This window comes from Lissotriton vulgaris, chromosome 1_2 (genome assembly GCF_964263255.1).
Source record: "Lissotriton vulgaris chromosome 1_2, aLisVul1.2, whole genome shotgun sequence".
Classification (NCBI taxonomy): Eukaryota; Metazoa; Chordata; class Amphibia; order Caudata; family Salamandridae; genus Lissotriton; species Lissotriton vulgaris.
The window spans coordinates 285347642-285362649 of NC_141686.1; positions in this window are offsets into that span (position 1 = coordinate 285347642).

Below are 15008 nucleotides of genomic sequence, written 5' to 3' on the forward strand. Positions count from 1 at the left end.
AACCCTTCAACTCTTTTATCCCAGGAGACTGGTCTCGAGTGGCACTTCGCCCGCCATTGAACGTGGTGGGACAGTTTGTATGTGGACCCCTGAAGATAGAGGTTTCTTTGTTTCCTGGATGAGGTGTGGCATTCTCTGAGTTATGCTTATCTCATCTCCTGCCAGAAGTGGAGTGATTTCCTGGAGTTGTTTGTTTACATCCCTTCCCTCACCAGGATTATTCTCAAACTCTACAAGGCCTTTTCTGTGAATCCTAGAACTGTCAGTTTTTCTTTCCATACCTCGTAGAACTGGCAGAGATGTCTTGACCGTGCTTCCTTGATGGTTGATGTGTTCATAGGGCCGGTATTGTACTTGCGAGACTGGCTAACGGTTATGTAGGTACCTCCCAGCAACACATTGTGTTATGCCTTACTGTTCAGGGTGGCTGAGGTATGGAAAGACACTTTAGCCCTTGGTGTGGCATGTATGTGATAAGGGTGCAGATGTGGAGGCTGGCTGATGCCACGTGGAGCTTCTGACACTGTATACTTGTAACCGTAAATATGAAGAATAATGTAAGCCCGGCTTGACTTTTATGGACTTTCTGGAAAGTAAGTGGTGAGGAGTTAAGCTCTAGAATATTACTACAGTAGAGTCTGAACAGGATAGGATTGTCATCTGCCAGCCTGAGGAATGCAGTTGTAGCTTTCCCTATGCCCTCTGTGCAATTCCTGGGGAGTAGAGGCTGCTTTGCATCTGCATAGGGGATTAAGAAGTGGCAAGGACTGCTGGAAAGAGCTTAGTGCGTGGATGGTCAGAGGGTTGTACCGGAAGAAGGCTAGAAGGTACATGTCCAGATGTGAGAGTCAGGGTGCCAATGAAGCCGAATAGGGGATCACTTCAGTGCCATAGCGTCTGGAGCTGCCCTAGCAAGAGAGTACCAAAAGGCAGTATCTATAGTGGGCACTCTTTACGCCTCCGTGATGAGTGCATCTTCGTGTTAACATACTTTGCTTCCATGAAGAGAGGCGGGTGCTCCAGTTCACAATGGAACTGGTTGGAGGAGATGCTGTTGCTGCATCGGTGAGGATATTCATGGTTTTGGGACCTGGTTATTAAGGGACTGGATAGGAGTGGCAATTATTGTGCGAATCCATGTTAAGCTGATGCTGTCTCGGCGTGAGTTTACAAAGATGCTGTCTGTGCTTTTGGTCTTCTGCTCGGTGGTAAAGATTGTGACTCTTTCACCACGGCACTGGACACAGGAGTAAAGCTTGGAAGAAGAGCAAAGGTTTTTTTTTTCTAAGAGCTGAGCACAATTACATGCAGTCTCTGCATTTCTTGCCTTGTGACTGGCAGGGCAGAGGGACAGTACTGCAGTCTGTTTATGCTTGTTTGTCTGAATTAATGTTTTGTGGTTGATTGGGTAACATTTCGTTGGTGTGTGTGTTTTTTTGTGCCTGCCACTGGAGTGGCTGGCTACATACGGTCTCACTGACTCTGGTGTATGTGAGCCAGATCTATGTTATATGGTGCTTTGTTGGGCTGAGTTTGTTAGCAGAGTTTAAGTATCCTTCCAATCTCCAGGAAGCCCCTATGTTGGAGGAGGCTCTAGGGTGAAAAGGACTATGACTGCTATTTGGTTTAAGGAAGATATTAAGTTTGACACCTGTCAAGACACTGGAAGCCCTTGAATTTTGGGGGAGGGCGGAGAAACTGTCTGTTGTAGCAAGAAATCCCATCCATGACTTTGTTGTACTGCAGAAAGGTGTTCCTTCCTGCACATAAACAATGGCCCCTGCAACGCAAGCACCCTTGCAACATGGTCCCTGCGCTGGAGCTAGGTAGCTTTATTCGTGCCAGAGGAAACACATGGGTGCGCTGTATTGTTGTGAATATGGCGCATCTCTGCATTTTAAAAATGCCGGAGTGCAGCTTTGCCAAATGTGGCGTAACACTGTGCTCCGACATTTTTTTGTAAATATGCAGCAAAGTTTTTTCGTGGTCACATTGTGTTGTTAGGTGCCTGTCAAAGAGTGGTTTAGCCTGAGGTTTGCTAGAGTCATTCGATGATGTATGTATGAAGTTGAGCTGCTTGGATGATGCTTGGGTTGCTTCTTACTGTGGCAAGAAGCTGTGCCTGTTTTTGCTTTGAGAAAGGAAGATGTGTTGGGTCTCGTATCCTGTGTGAGGAGGCTTTATCTCTTGGGGTTGAAAGGATGTGTTGGAAGTGTACTACAGTGACAGTGAGTGTCTTGGAAAGATCTGGCTCTTCTATCGGGGTGCGTTACTCAGAGCGGCCCACTCAACACCTCTAACCACAAACATGAGCAATAATTCCTTGACTAATACACAGATCCCTCAAAGGCTGAGCACTGAATGGGCCCAATACTCAACTCAGTAGGTATGGACAACTAACTCTGAAACCCATTTAGTAACCTTGTGAAAGGGTCTCTGGAACGGATTATCCAGGATCATCCTCAGGCACGCGCGGCTTACAAGCTGTTCTATGTAGTCCACATCTGGCTGCAATCAGCACATGAACCTTTACAGTGCTGGGTGTGAACACTCCCACACCACCTGCATGAGTCAATGGTCTTAGTCTTGCCAGTCTGACCTTTTGGCAGATCTCGCCTTCACTAGTAAACTTCTATTCTGCAGTCTGGGGGTGGGGGAGGGGAGTACAATGCTGGTCCATTGTGAACAGGAATTAAAGCCCGCTTCAGATAGTGCCCTCGATTATTCAGGGGAAGAAAAGCTCTACTGAGAGAAGGTTAGAACAAGACCGACTTCACACAGAGAACAGACTAAAATGCATGTCAGGGTAAGAGCAATCCTGCTGTTCAGAGAGAGTGCTTCATAAAAACCAGACAGTATCCCAGACTGCAGGTGGAGCAAGGCAGCTTCATTCTGAGACAGGACTTCAGTCTGTTCAGAGCTTGGGCTATGGTCTTTCAGTTCAATCACGACCAGCTTCAGTCTGAGAGAGACCTTAAATTAACGAGAGTTAGACAGTCTGGCTCCATTCAAGGACAGAAATTCAGTCTGTGAGGGTTACATGAAGACCAGCTTCTTTCAGAGGCAGGACTTCAGGTCGTGAGGGTTGCATCAAAGCCAGACTCAGTCTGATGCAGGACTTCAGTCACTGGGGGTTAGTTAAAGATCGGAGAGAGGACTCCAGTTATCCAGTATTATGGGTGTCTTTCATAGATTCACATGCCTGAATCATTCCCCGTCGTCTGGATGGGAGTCCCCGGTATATAAATAAGTAATGTCCTATAGACATATATAGAGAAAAGTAGGCCTAGAGGCCTCCCCTTAGTAACATATCCATGTCCTTTTGTAAAAAGGACCAAACTATAGAGAATAGCCAATCAGCTGCCACCTCCCTCTAGAACCTTACTGTCAGGAGCCTCCGTCCCTCAGATTTTCTACCGCATGTTGTGCTAAGGGAGTCTCCCCCTGAGTTCTGCTCAGGTTTGTTTCTTCAAAGCTTTTTTCTTTAAACTTTTGAATTTTTCTCTCAAGTGAAAATTTTACACTATGGCTGACACTCCTAAGAAGGGTCTCTTCAGAGCATGTAGCTCTTGTGGAAAGAAAAGGCTCCACATAGATGACCAACACAAGGACTGCCTGTACCCTGATGATTCAGCTAAGGACTGCAAGGTATGTCGAACATTTTCTACAAAAACCCTCAAAGATCGTGAAGGACGCCTTTTGATCTGGCTCCAAAGACTCAAGGACAGAGATAATCTACCGTCTTCTGATGAAAGTGAGGGCTCTTCAGTCTCCTCACAAATGTCTCTTAAAAGGCCAAGGGTAGCTTCCCCTAGCCCTCTGGACGCTCCTCAAAAGAAGACACCAAGAAAGTCTTCAGAGGCTCTGTCAAAATCAGCTTCTGGCAAGGAGGTTCACACCTTCAAGAAGTCTGCGCCGTCGACGACGACTACCTCGTCGACGACATCATCAGCGTTCAGGAAAGCTGTGTCTCCTGTTTCTATTCTATTCTATGGTTTTGGTAAAGCGCAAAAAACAGCTGCCCCAGCGAAGAGGCGTCCCGGCGCTAAGGAGAAAACCAAAGACCCCCGCCTGAGCTAGGAATAGAGGGAAAAAGGTGGATTTAAAAAGAGGGGAACAGGTGAGTCTTAATAGCTTTTCGGAAAGTAGGAAGGCTTTCTATGGAGCGGATACTAAGGGGTAGAGCATTCCAAAGCTTGGCTCCCTAGACCCTAAAGGAGCGTCCACCAATGCGGCAAAGCTTTGTGCGGGGAACGTTCAGTAGGTACTGGCTACAGGATCGCAGATCGCGTCGTGGAACATAAGGCGTGAGGAGGGGTTGTAGGAGAGTAGGGCTTCCCAGTTTGAAAATTTTGAAGGTCATGATGAGGGCCTTGAAGTGGATTCTGGAGTCGAAGGGTAGCCAGTGCAGTTTGCGAATAATGGCTCTAACCGAGCATCTGCGGGGAAGGCCGACTAATGCTTTTGCCGCAGCGTTTTGCACGCGTTGCAGTCGTGCTATTTCTCCTTTGTTGGCGCCTAGGAGGAGAACATTGGCGTAGTCTAAGCGAGAAAGGATTGTCGCTTGGATGATAAGTTGGCGGATTTTAGCGTTGAAAAAGCCAAGTATGGGGCTGAGACTCCTCAGTAGACCAACGCAGGTGGCAGCCACTTTCTTGGTGTGTGTCTGATAGCTTAGTGCGTCATCCATCCAGACTCCAAGATTTTTTACTAGGGACTTGGGAGGAGGAATGGGGCCTAAGGATAAGGGCCACCAGCGCTCATTCCAGTGGCTGATGTTTTTACCAAGGAGCAGCACTTCCGTTTTTTCCGCGTTGAGCTGTAAGTAGTTATCCGTCATCCATTGGGCCACTGCCGCAAGGCCATCCCTGAATCTAGAGGCCAAGATGGAAGGGCCTTCCTTTATGTCTCAACGTCGACGACGACAGCATCGTCGTCAATATCTTCATCAACGACGACTACCCCATCCTCGACAGCGGGTAAGGCTTTATCGTCAACGATTGTCATTAAGAAATCATTGTCGACGCCCAAGATCCTGTCGACGATTACCTCGCCGTCGACGAGATCATCACCGTCGACATCGGCACAGTCAACGAAGGCCCCATTGACGAAGGCCTCGTCGTCGAAGACGCAGTCGACGAAGACATCGTCGAAGACACCGTCGACGAAGGCACAGACGACGGCTGCATCACTGCCATCGACGACAACACTGTTGATGATACCTTTCGTACAGTTGACGACTACAATCCCGTCAACAACAGATTTCCAGAATATAACAACTGTCGACACTACTTCGTCGACGGTCCCGTTGTCGTTGAGGCATTCTGGATTTCAAGCAGCTTCTGTACGTTTCAAAATCACCAAAAAGACACCAACGCCGGAGTTAACTTCTCCGGGTGCAGCGTTTACCACCAGCATGTCTCCTTCAAGATGGGGATTCTGATGACGGGGATATGTGTCAAGCCACTAGCCCCTCAGAACTAAATGTTAAATGTCAAATCTTGGATGAGGAGGATGTTCAGGAGCACATGGTGCAAGCACAAATTATGCGATGTCTACCAGCATACTTGGTTACAGATCTGAGATTCCTCATTCAGGACTACAAGCAGAGATTCCCAGAATCTCCAGCTCCTCCACCTACCACGGCAGTACCATCGCCAAGACCACGACCGCCGCCTCTGGTTATCCAGCAGGAAAGGGTGAATGTGCCTAGTCCTCAGTCTTCGGATGAAGAAGAGAAGGGAGAACAACAAGAGGAAGGTGAAGTACAGGACGATCAATCTGTCCATTAAGACTGGGACAATTATGTTATACCTTCCCCAGCATCTCCAGTGCCCGCCACCTCAGATTCTCCTCCGGTGGACATCAGTGGTTTCCACAATGTGGTAGAAAGGGCCGCTAAACGCTTCCAGATTACGATGGAATCACAGGAGCAGGACTGCTTCCTGTACGATTTTAAAAAACCTCTTAAGAAATCGACGAGATCGATTCCAATTATTGATTATCTGTGGACATAGGGGGTTCAGGTGGTGCAAAATCCCGCTTCAGTTTCGCCAGTGGTCCCTCGCTTGGACAAAAAATACAAAGCTCCAACATCGGCACCAGCCTGCCTGACAGGACATCCTAAGCCTGATTCGGTGGTGACGCAGGCGGCACAGAAGAACTCCAGAAATCCCTCATCTCCCTTATCGGCGCCACCGGATAAGGAGGGAAGGAAATTAGACAACATAGGAAAACGATTTTCCACAATGTTAACGATGACAGTTAAAGCGGAAAATGCCCTAGCGCTTTTGGGCGCTATAATAGACAACTGTGGGCAGATATAGCCCCATACCTGTCTGAACTGCTGGATGCCTCGAAGGAAGAGGTGAAAACGATACTTCTAGAGGGTCAAACTTCAGCTTCAGAGATGATAGACTGTGCAATGGATGTGGCAATGACAGGATTCCGCCAACTAGCAGGGGCAGCGGTGTTAAGGCGATAGGGATGGCTGAAAGCGACCTCATTCAGACTTCAAGTACAGTCCAAAGTTTTGGATATGCCATATGCCGGCCAACTTCTGTTTGGTTCCAAGATTGATGAGGCACTACAAAATATTAAAACAAGCACTGGAAATGCAATAGGTCTCGCACCATTAGAGTTAGTGCTTTTAGAATTGTTTATGGGTTTTTTTTGTAAATGTTTAGCATTTTTGTTTCCTGTAGCCAATGCTAAAGTATTACAAATAAAAAAAGCCATAAACATTTCTAAAAGCTCTAACTGAAATGGTCTGAGAACTATTGCACTGTGTGAGGGTGAGGGTGAGTGTGAGTGAGGGTGAGTGTGAGTGAGGGTGAGTGAGGGTGAGGGGTTGAGGGTGAGGGTGAGTGAGGGTGAGGGTGAGTGAGGGTGAGTGAGGGTGAGTGAGGATGAGGGGTTGAGGGTGAGGTGTTGAGGGTGAGTGAGGGTGAGGGTGAGTGAGGGTGAGTGAGGTGTTGAGGGTGAGTGAGGGTGAGGGTGAGTGAGGGGTTTTGGGTGAGTGAGGGGGAGTAGTTGAGGCTGAGTGAGAGTGAGGGGTTGAGGGTGAGGGGTTGAGGGTGAGTGAGTGAGGGGTTGAGGGTGAGTGAGGGTGAGGGTGAGTGAGGGTGAGGGGTTGAGGGTGAGTGAGGATGAGTGAGAGTGAGGGTGAGGGGTTGAGGGTGAGTGAGGGGTTGAGGGTGAGTGAGGGTGAGGGGTTGAGGGGGAGGGGTCGAGGGGGAGGGGTTGAGGGTGAGTGAGGGTGAGTGAGTGAGAGTGAGGGGTTGAGGGTGAGTGAGTGAGGGTGAGGGGTTGAGGGTGGGTGAGTGAGGGTGAGGGTTTGAGGTGAGGGGTTGAGGGTGAGTGAGTGAGGGTGAGGGGTTGAGGGTGAGGGGTTGGCGATTCTAAGGTGGCCCCTTACTGCAAAACTGGTTGCGGAAATCCTGGTGCATGAGCTGGACTGCTGCTGGGGCGCATTGGTGCTGTTACAAGGGTGTAAGTGCAGCAAAATCACCCGATTGAGCGCTGGGCGCTGCGCATCTAAAATGACGGCAGCGCACTGAGGGGGAGACTTCCACCGGCTGCGGCAACGGGAGATGTGCACTCTGTTTGTGAGCGGCTGGGAGGCGATTCGGCGTGCAGACTCACAGCGGAAAACTGCGGAGGCGGCAGTCCTGGGGGAGAAGTCTGGAGGGCGAGATCGCCTTAACCTTCCTGTGGTGCACTACGCTCCCAAGATGGCAGTTATGGGATGCGGGCGGAGGCCTGATGCCGGCGAAGGTGAGAGGCAGACCGAGGCGGTGAGGCGAGGAGGTGCTGAATGCTGGAGTGGCCGCTGGGACACGCACCTTGCGCCCTGACCTACAGCATTGAGAGGTGAGGTGGCAGCGCTGTACCGATCCTGCTACGCAGCAACAATGGTGTGGAGGCACCGAGGACGGAGGCTGACTGGTGGCTGTGAGCACTGTGTGAGGGTGAGGGTGAGTGTGAGTGAGGGTGAGTGAGGGTGAGGGGTTGAGGGTGAGTGAGGGTGGGTGAGTGAGGGTGAGTGAGGGTGAGTGAGGGTGAGTGAGGGTGAGGGGTTGAGGGTGAGGTGTTGAGGGTGAGTGAGGGTGAGGGTGAGTGAGGGTGAGTGAGGTGTTGAGGGTGAGTGAGGGTGAGGGTGAGTGAGGGGTTTTGGGTGAGTGAGGGTGAGGGGGAGTAGTTGAGGCTGAGTGAGAGTGAGGGTGAGTGAGGGGTTGAGGTTGAGTGAGTGAGGGTGAGGGGTTGAGGGTGAGTGCGGGTGAGGGTGAGTGAGGGTGTGGGGTTGAGGGTGAGTGAGGATGAGTGAGAGTGAGGGTGAGAGGGGTTGAGGGTGAGGCGTTGAGGGTGAGTGAGGGGTTGAGGGTGAGTGAGGGTGGGTGAGGGTGAGGGGTTGAGGGGGAGGGGTCGAGGGGGAGGGGTTGAGGGTGAGTGAGTGAGAGTGAGGGGTTGAGGGTGAGTGAGTGAGGGTGAGGGGTTGAGGGTGGGTGAGTGAGGGTGAGGGTTTGAGGGTGAGGGTGAGTGAGTGAGGGTGAGGGGTTGAGGGTGAGGGGTTGGCGATTCTAAGGTGGCCCCTTACTGCAAAACTGGTTGCGGAAATCCTGGTGCATGAGCTAGACTGCTGCTGGGGCGCATTGGTGCTGTTGCAAGGGTGTAAGTGCAGCAAAATCACCCGATTGAGCGCTGGGCGCTGCGCATCTAAAATGACGGCAGCGCACTGAGGGGGAGACTTCCACCGGCTGCGGCAACGGGAGATGTGCACTCTGTTTGTGAGCGGCTGGGAGGCGATTCGGCGTGCAGACTCACAGCGGAAAACTGCGGAGGCGGCAGTCCTGGGGGAGAAGTCTGGAGGGCGAGATCGCCTTAACCTTCCTGTGGTGCACTACGCTCCCAAGATGGCAGTTATGGGATGCGGGCGGAGGCCTGATGCCGGCGAAGGTGAGAGGCAGACCGAGGCGGTGAGGCGAGGAGGTGCTGAATGCTGGAGTGGCCGCTGGGACACGCACCTTGCGCCCTGACCTACAGCATTGAGAGGTGAGGTGGCAGCGCTGTACCGATCCTGCTACGCAGCAACAATGGTGTGGAGGCACCGAGGACGGAGGCTGACTGGTGGCTGTGAGGCGTGAGACTGCTGACCGGCGCTGGGTGCTGGTTGAGGAAATCGCAAGCGGCGCAAGATTAACTGAGACACGCCGTCTGACTCTCTGAGGCTCCTTACTGCAGAGCAATACTTGTGGGAAAATAGAAGTGTTTCCCTTTCATAACGGACTTGCTGGGGCTGTATGGCAGAGGGGGAGAGACCACGAAGGCTATGGCGGAGGGAAGAGAGGGGAGGGGGGAGGAGAAATGCGACACGGCGGGAAGGGGAGGGGGCGGAGCGGGTAAAATAAACAACCAAACAAGACGGAGGGAAGAGAGGGGAGGGGGGAGGAGAAATGCGACACGGCGGGAAGGGGAGGGACAACCAAACAAGACGGAGGGAAGAGAGGGGAGGGGGAGGAGAAATGCGACACGGCGGGAAGGGGAGGGGGCGGAGCGGGTAAACCAAGACGGACGTGCACGCGCTTTTAAGCTCAATGCGCATGCGCATTGAGCTTAAAAGTCACGGGCACTGCAAGGAATCGCCACGATTCCTTGCAAGTTGGGGAAAGAGTGGATAAGTCCCAATACTCTCGCTTGCTCGATGCGCATGCGCATCGACAGGCGAGACCTAAAAAGACACTGACACTGCAAGAGCGCTGGGCATGCTCCAGTATAGGAATCAGTCCTTTCGAGGAAACAGAGGAAGAGGACAATCCTCGTACAGAGGTGGTTATCAAAAACGGTCATCCTACTCTTCCAATCAGAGTAGACCTCAATACCAGCAGTGCCAACAACAGCAGGGCCGACAGTCCTCATATGGAAAGTCATCCTTTCGGGGCAAAGGTCAAAAGAGGAACAACGGAGGACAACAATGACTTGTTTATCCAGCCAGTCCAGACCTCATCTCAATTATTGGAGGAAAACTAACCCACTTTCTAAAAAATTGGAAGAGAATTACTACGGACCGTTGGGTCCTTCAATTAATCCTATTTGTCCATTCCATGGAATTCGAGAGTACTCCTCCACACACTCCTCCTCGCCCAATGCACCACAAGAATTTACGACTGCTTCTGCGAGAACTCTCTGTTATGCTAAGGAAAGGAGAAATGGAGAAGGTACCACCATCACAGAAGGGGAAGGGATTTTATTACCGATTCTTTCTCATCCAGAAAAAGGAGAAGAAATGAAGGCCGATACTAGACCTCAGGGCATTGAACAAATTCTTGAGGAAGCAGTCGTTTCGCATGGACACGATACAAGATGTCCTGCATCTTCTGGAGGAGGGAGATTTCATGGTGTCACTGGATTTACAGGATGCGTACTTTCATATTCCAATTCACAAAAATCACAATAAGTACCATAGATTTGCAGTAGGGGGCAGACACTTCCAGTTCCGTGTCCTGCCCTTTGGTCTCAAATCGGCGCCCCGCATCTTCACCAAATGTCTCTCCCCAGTGGCGGCATACCTCAGGCAACACGGTCACCAAGTCTTCCCATATCTGGACGACTGGCTAATAAAGGCACCATCCTTCACAGACGCTTCCAGATCCTCCAACGCCTGTCTGTCTCTTCGCTCATCTGGTCTTAAGCTCAACCAAGAGAAGTCGACTCTGCAGCCTTCTCAAACCATCACCTCTCTGGGGGCAACCCTGGACACATGTTCTGCAAGAGCGTTCCCATCACAGGAGAGAAAATGCAAACTCCTTTCTCTAGCCTTGACAGTGGCCTCGAAGAAAGTGTTGATGGTTCGCCTCTTCAAGTACCTTTTGGGGATGATGTCATTGTGCATCCTACTGATACCACATTGCCGTCTGCGGATGCGTCCTCTGCAAGAGGTATTGTCCACGCAGTGGGTGCAATGCATGGGGTCGTTTGATGACCGCATAAAGGTGACAGCGCAAATGGTCAAGGCTTTACGCTGGTGGATGTCGCCAAAGAACCTATCTCAAGGATAGACATTCCTACTTCCCGCAGCTCCTCATGTCATCACGACTGACGCCTCCTTGGAAGATTGGGGGGGGCCTTCCTGCAGGAGTTGCAGATAAGCGGCAAATGGTCAGTGACAGAGAAAAAACTCCACATCAACCTTCTCGAACTGAGAGTAGTCTTCCTGGCCCTGCAGTCATTCCTACCAAGGATCAAAAAGTCCCTAGTGCTCGTCAGGTCGGACAACACTACGACGATGCACTATCTCAACAAACAGGGAGGGGCGCGCTCGCTCACACTCTCTCGCGAGTCGCAAAAAATCTGGAATTGGCTCATACTCCACAATGTAGCCCTAAGGGCGGAATATGTCCCAGGCACAGACAATGTGCTCGCCGACACGTTGAGCAGGCAGAAAACATCGTCACACGAGTGGGAGCTAGATCAACAAATTATCAACCAGATCTTCTCCAGATGGGGCACGCCACAAATCGATCTATTTGCGACGAGAGTGAACGCCAAATGCCCACACTTTGCAAGTTGGCATCCCCAGTCAGGGTCTCTAGGGAATGCATTTTCCTTCGCATGGCGCAACGTCTTTGCGTACGCCTTCCCGCCGTTCCCGATGCTTCCCAGAGTCCTAAGGAAAATGAAGGTGGAGCCTTGTACTCTAATTTTAATAGCCCCAACTTGGCCGAGGCAACATTGGTTTACAGAGCTCCACCGTCTATCCCTGAAACCGCGGATCCACCTGAGGCAATATCCATCTCTGCTCATGATGAACAACAAACAAGTTCAACATCCGGATCTGAAGTCTCTCAGGTTAGCAGCCTGGCTCCTGAGTTCCGAGAGTTCCGGAATCTGAATATTCCACAAGACTGTAGAGACATTCTTGCCAGAGCAAGGGCGGATAGCACGACTAAAACATATTCCCTGAAATAGAAGCGCTTCTGTGTTTGGTGTGCAGATCAAGGAATTCGGCCTTTCTCCTCCTCACCAGAGCAAATCTTACCTTATCTATTACATCTGGCACAGTCGGGCCTAGCCCACTCCTCCATTAAAATACATTTGGCAGCAATATCTTGTTATAAAAGAACTTCAACGAGTCCATCTCTCTGGTCAAGCAGGTTGATTAAGCAATTTCTAAAGGGATTATACAGGTCTTTCCCGCCAGTAAAGATTTTGCCACCCACCTGGCATCTCAATGTGGTTCTTAATCAGCTCATGAAACATCCGTTCGAACCAGTACACAGAGCCGACCTAAAGTATGTCTCGTGGAAGATAGCACTCCTCCTAGCGCTCACATCTGCAAGGAGGGTGAGTGAGCTACAGGCATTTTCAATCCAAGAAACTTTTCTACAGTTTAAAAACGACAGAGTAATCCTGAGAACCAATCCTAGGTTTATCCCAAAGGTCCTGTAGGACTTCCACCTAAATGAACCTAGGGTTCTACGGGGCATATTACCAACAACTAGCGATAATTATCGCTATGTTGGCTTAGCGGCAATATTTTTATCGCCGCGCTGCGGCGATTTTTATCGCTTAGGAGCCTTGCTATTATCAAGGCTTATCTCCTAAGCAATAAAAATCGGCCGAAATGCATGAATATTGCTGAAAAGTCAGCGATATTCATGCATTACCGAGCTAATGCTCTTAGCCATGTTATCCACCTCCCATTGGATAACATGGCTAAGAACTGCTCCGGGCAGGTGTTAGCTTTTGGAGATATTCGCGCTTAGCGGGAATATCTCCAAAAGTTGGTAATAAGAGATAGCGATGTTAGCGACTGTTTCCAGTCGCTAACATCTTGGCACGCCCACTTTGCATGTCATTAGTGATAAATTTCACTGACATGCAAAGCGGGGCCCAAGATGGTTGCTATCTCCTACTAGCTGTCGCTAACTGGTGTTAGCAACAGCTAGGTAATAGGAAGATAATTTTATCTCCGCTTTCTTGGCTTTTAAAGCCAAAAAAGCAGAGATAAACCCCCTTGATAATATGCCCCTACGTTCCTTCTTTCCAAACCCAAGCACAGCAGCTGAGAGATCACTGCATTCATTAGATCTCAAACGATGCTTGAAATTTTATATTGACAAAACGAAAACATTCAGAAAATCTAACCAGCTATTCGTAGCTTACAGCAGACCTAGGAAGGGTCTACCGCTTACCAAGCAGAGCATCTCCCAATGGATTTCTGCAGCCATTGATTTCTGTCATGACCAAGCTGGACACCCATTGCATTCCAAAGTGAGAGTGCACTCCACGAGAGCTATGTCCACTTCTATGGCACTCTTTGCAGGGGTGCCAGTCATTGACATTTGCAGGGCGGCAACATGGAAGTCGCCGGATACCTTCACTAGGCACTACTGCCTGGATACAGAGCTGATGAAGGATGCAGCAGTGGGACAAGCAGTGCTACGCCATCTATTTCAGTAAGGTAAGCCTTCCTCCGTCCCTCCATCCTACTCTGGTATGCACATTTCTTTACTAATGCTTATTGTTGATGTCTATTGATGGTTTATAGTCGCAGGATATGTATTATCTAATGACTTGTATATGCTGTTCCATCAGAAATGTGCCCTTGGCTTTGCTGGCTACTCTGATTCAGGCATGTGAATCTATGAAAGACACCCATAATACTGGATAAGAAATGCGTTACTTACCTGGAACTGCAGTTATCCAGTATTGGTGTCTTTCTTAGATTCACACGCAACCCTCCCGCCTTCCCTGGAAGGACTCACCTAATTCTCTCAGTGACACACCTACTTAGCTTAGTGCGTACGACAATCTGAGGGACTGAGGCTCCTGACAGGAAGGTTTCTAGAGGGAGGTGACAACTGATTGGCTCTTCTCTATAGTTTGGTCCTTTTTACAAAAGGACATGGGTATGTTACTACGGTGAGGCCTCTAGGCCTACGTTTCTCTATATATGTCTATAGGACATTACTTATTTATATACCGGGGACTCCCATCCCGACGACGGGGAATGATTCAGGCATGTGAATCTATGAAAGACACCAATACTGGATAACTGCAGTTACAGGTAAGTAACGCATTTCTTACTTCCTTTTAAAGTCTGGGCTTCAGTATGTGAGGGTTAGAACAATCTGGCTCTGTTCAAGGACAGGAGTTCAGTGTGTGCGCGTTAAATAAAGACCCGCTTCTTTAAAAGAAGGCTTCAGCCTGTATCTAGGTTATGGCAGAGGGATTCGGCGGATAGGCGTCATGCAGGGCAACACAAGCCCTTAACTAGGATGTAATAAGCCACACAAAGCCACCTAGCATGGCTGAGAGTGGTTTTGTAAAACCAAGGTAAAGCAAGGCTGCGCATATTGCTTGCTTGCGGCAGGGAAGTGTTCCATAGGCAGACCCCCCAGGATATTGCGGCATGGATTAGCAAATTTAGCGGCACAAATATGGAAATTTAGCGGCACAAATATGGAAATTTAGGGGGATTTTTGCGACACTTTATTTTCCTCATAACCATTCATTTGCAGCCTTAAATCGATGGAAACTGTTTTAGCAGAGTACTCCACTTTGAAATAGGCATGTTTAAAATGTTTTCAGCTCATTGGAAGCACAGCTACAATCCTAACCTCATGAGAGCGGCTCCCATTTCTACCTGGGATGTTCTAGCTCCCATGTATGCACCCCTGCCGGGCACCACTGCCTCCTGGACACATGAGGCATGATACCTCTTCCTCAGGTGCCCTAGGGCACCGGATCGTAGTGGGTGGAAGTGCATTGCCATGGCTAATGTAAGCATTTTAAATATTGCTTTAAGCAGCACTGGTGTAATGAAACCAGAGGGGGCCCCCCTGCAAGGTACGTGGAGGGACCCCATCTGGACTTAATGGGGAGCCCTCCAGCCAGAGTATTGTGCTGAGCGGGCACCATGGAGCTCAGGGGCCCCACCGAACTGCGGGGGCTGCTGCGGCCTGTGTTGCGCCACTGCTACGCCGATGACTGGCATGGGGTGGGTGTAA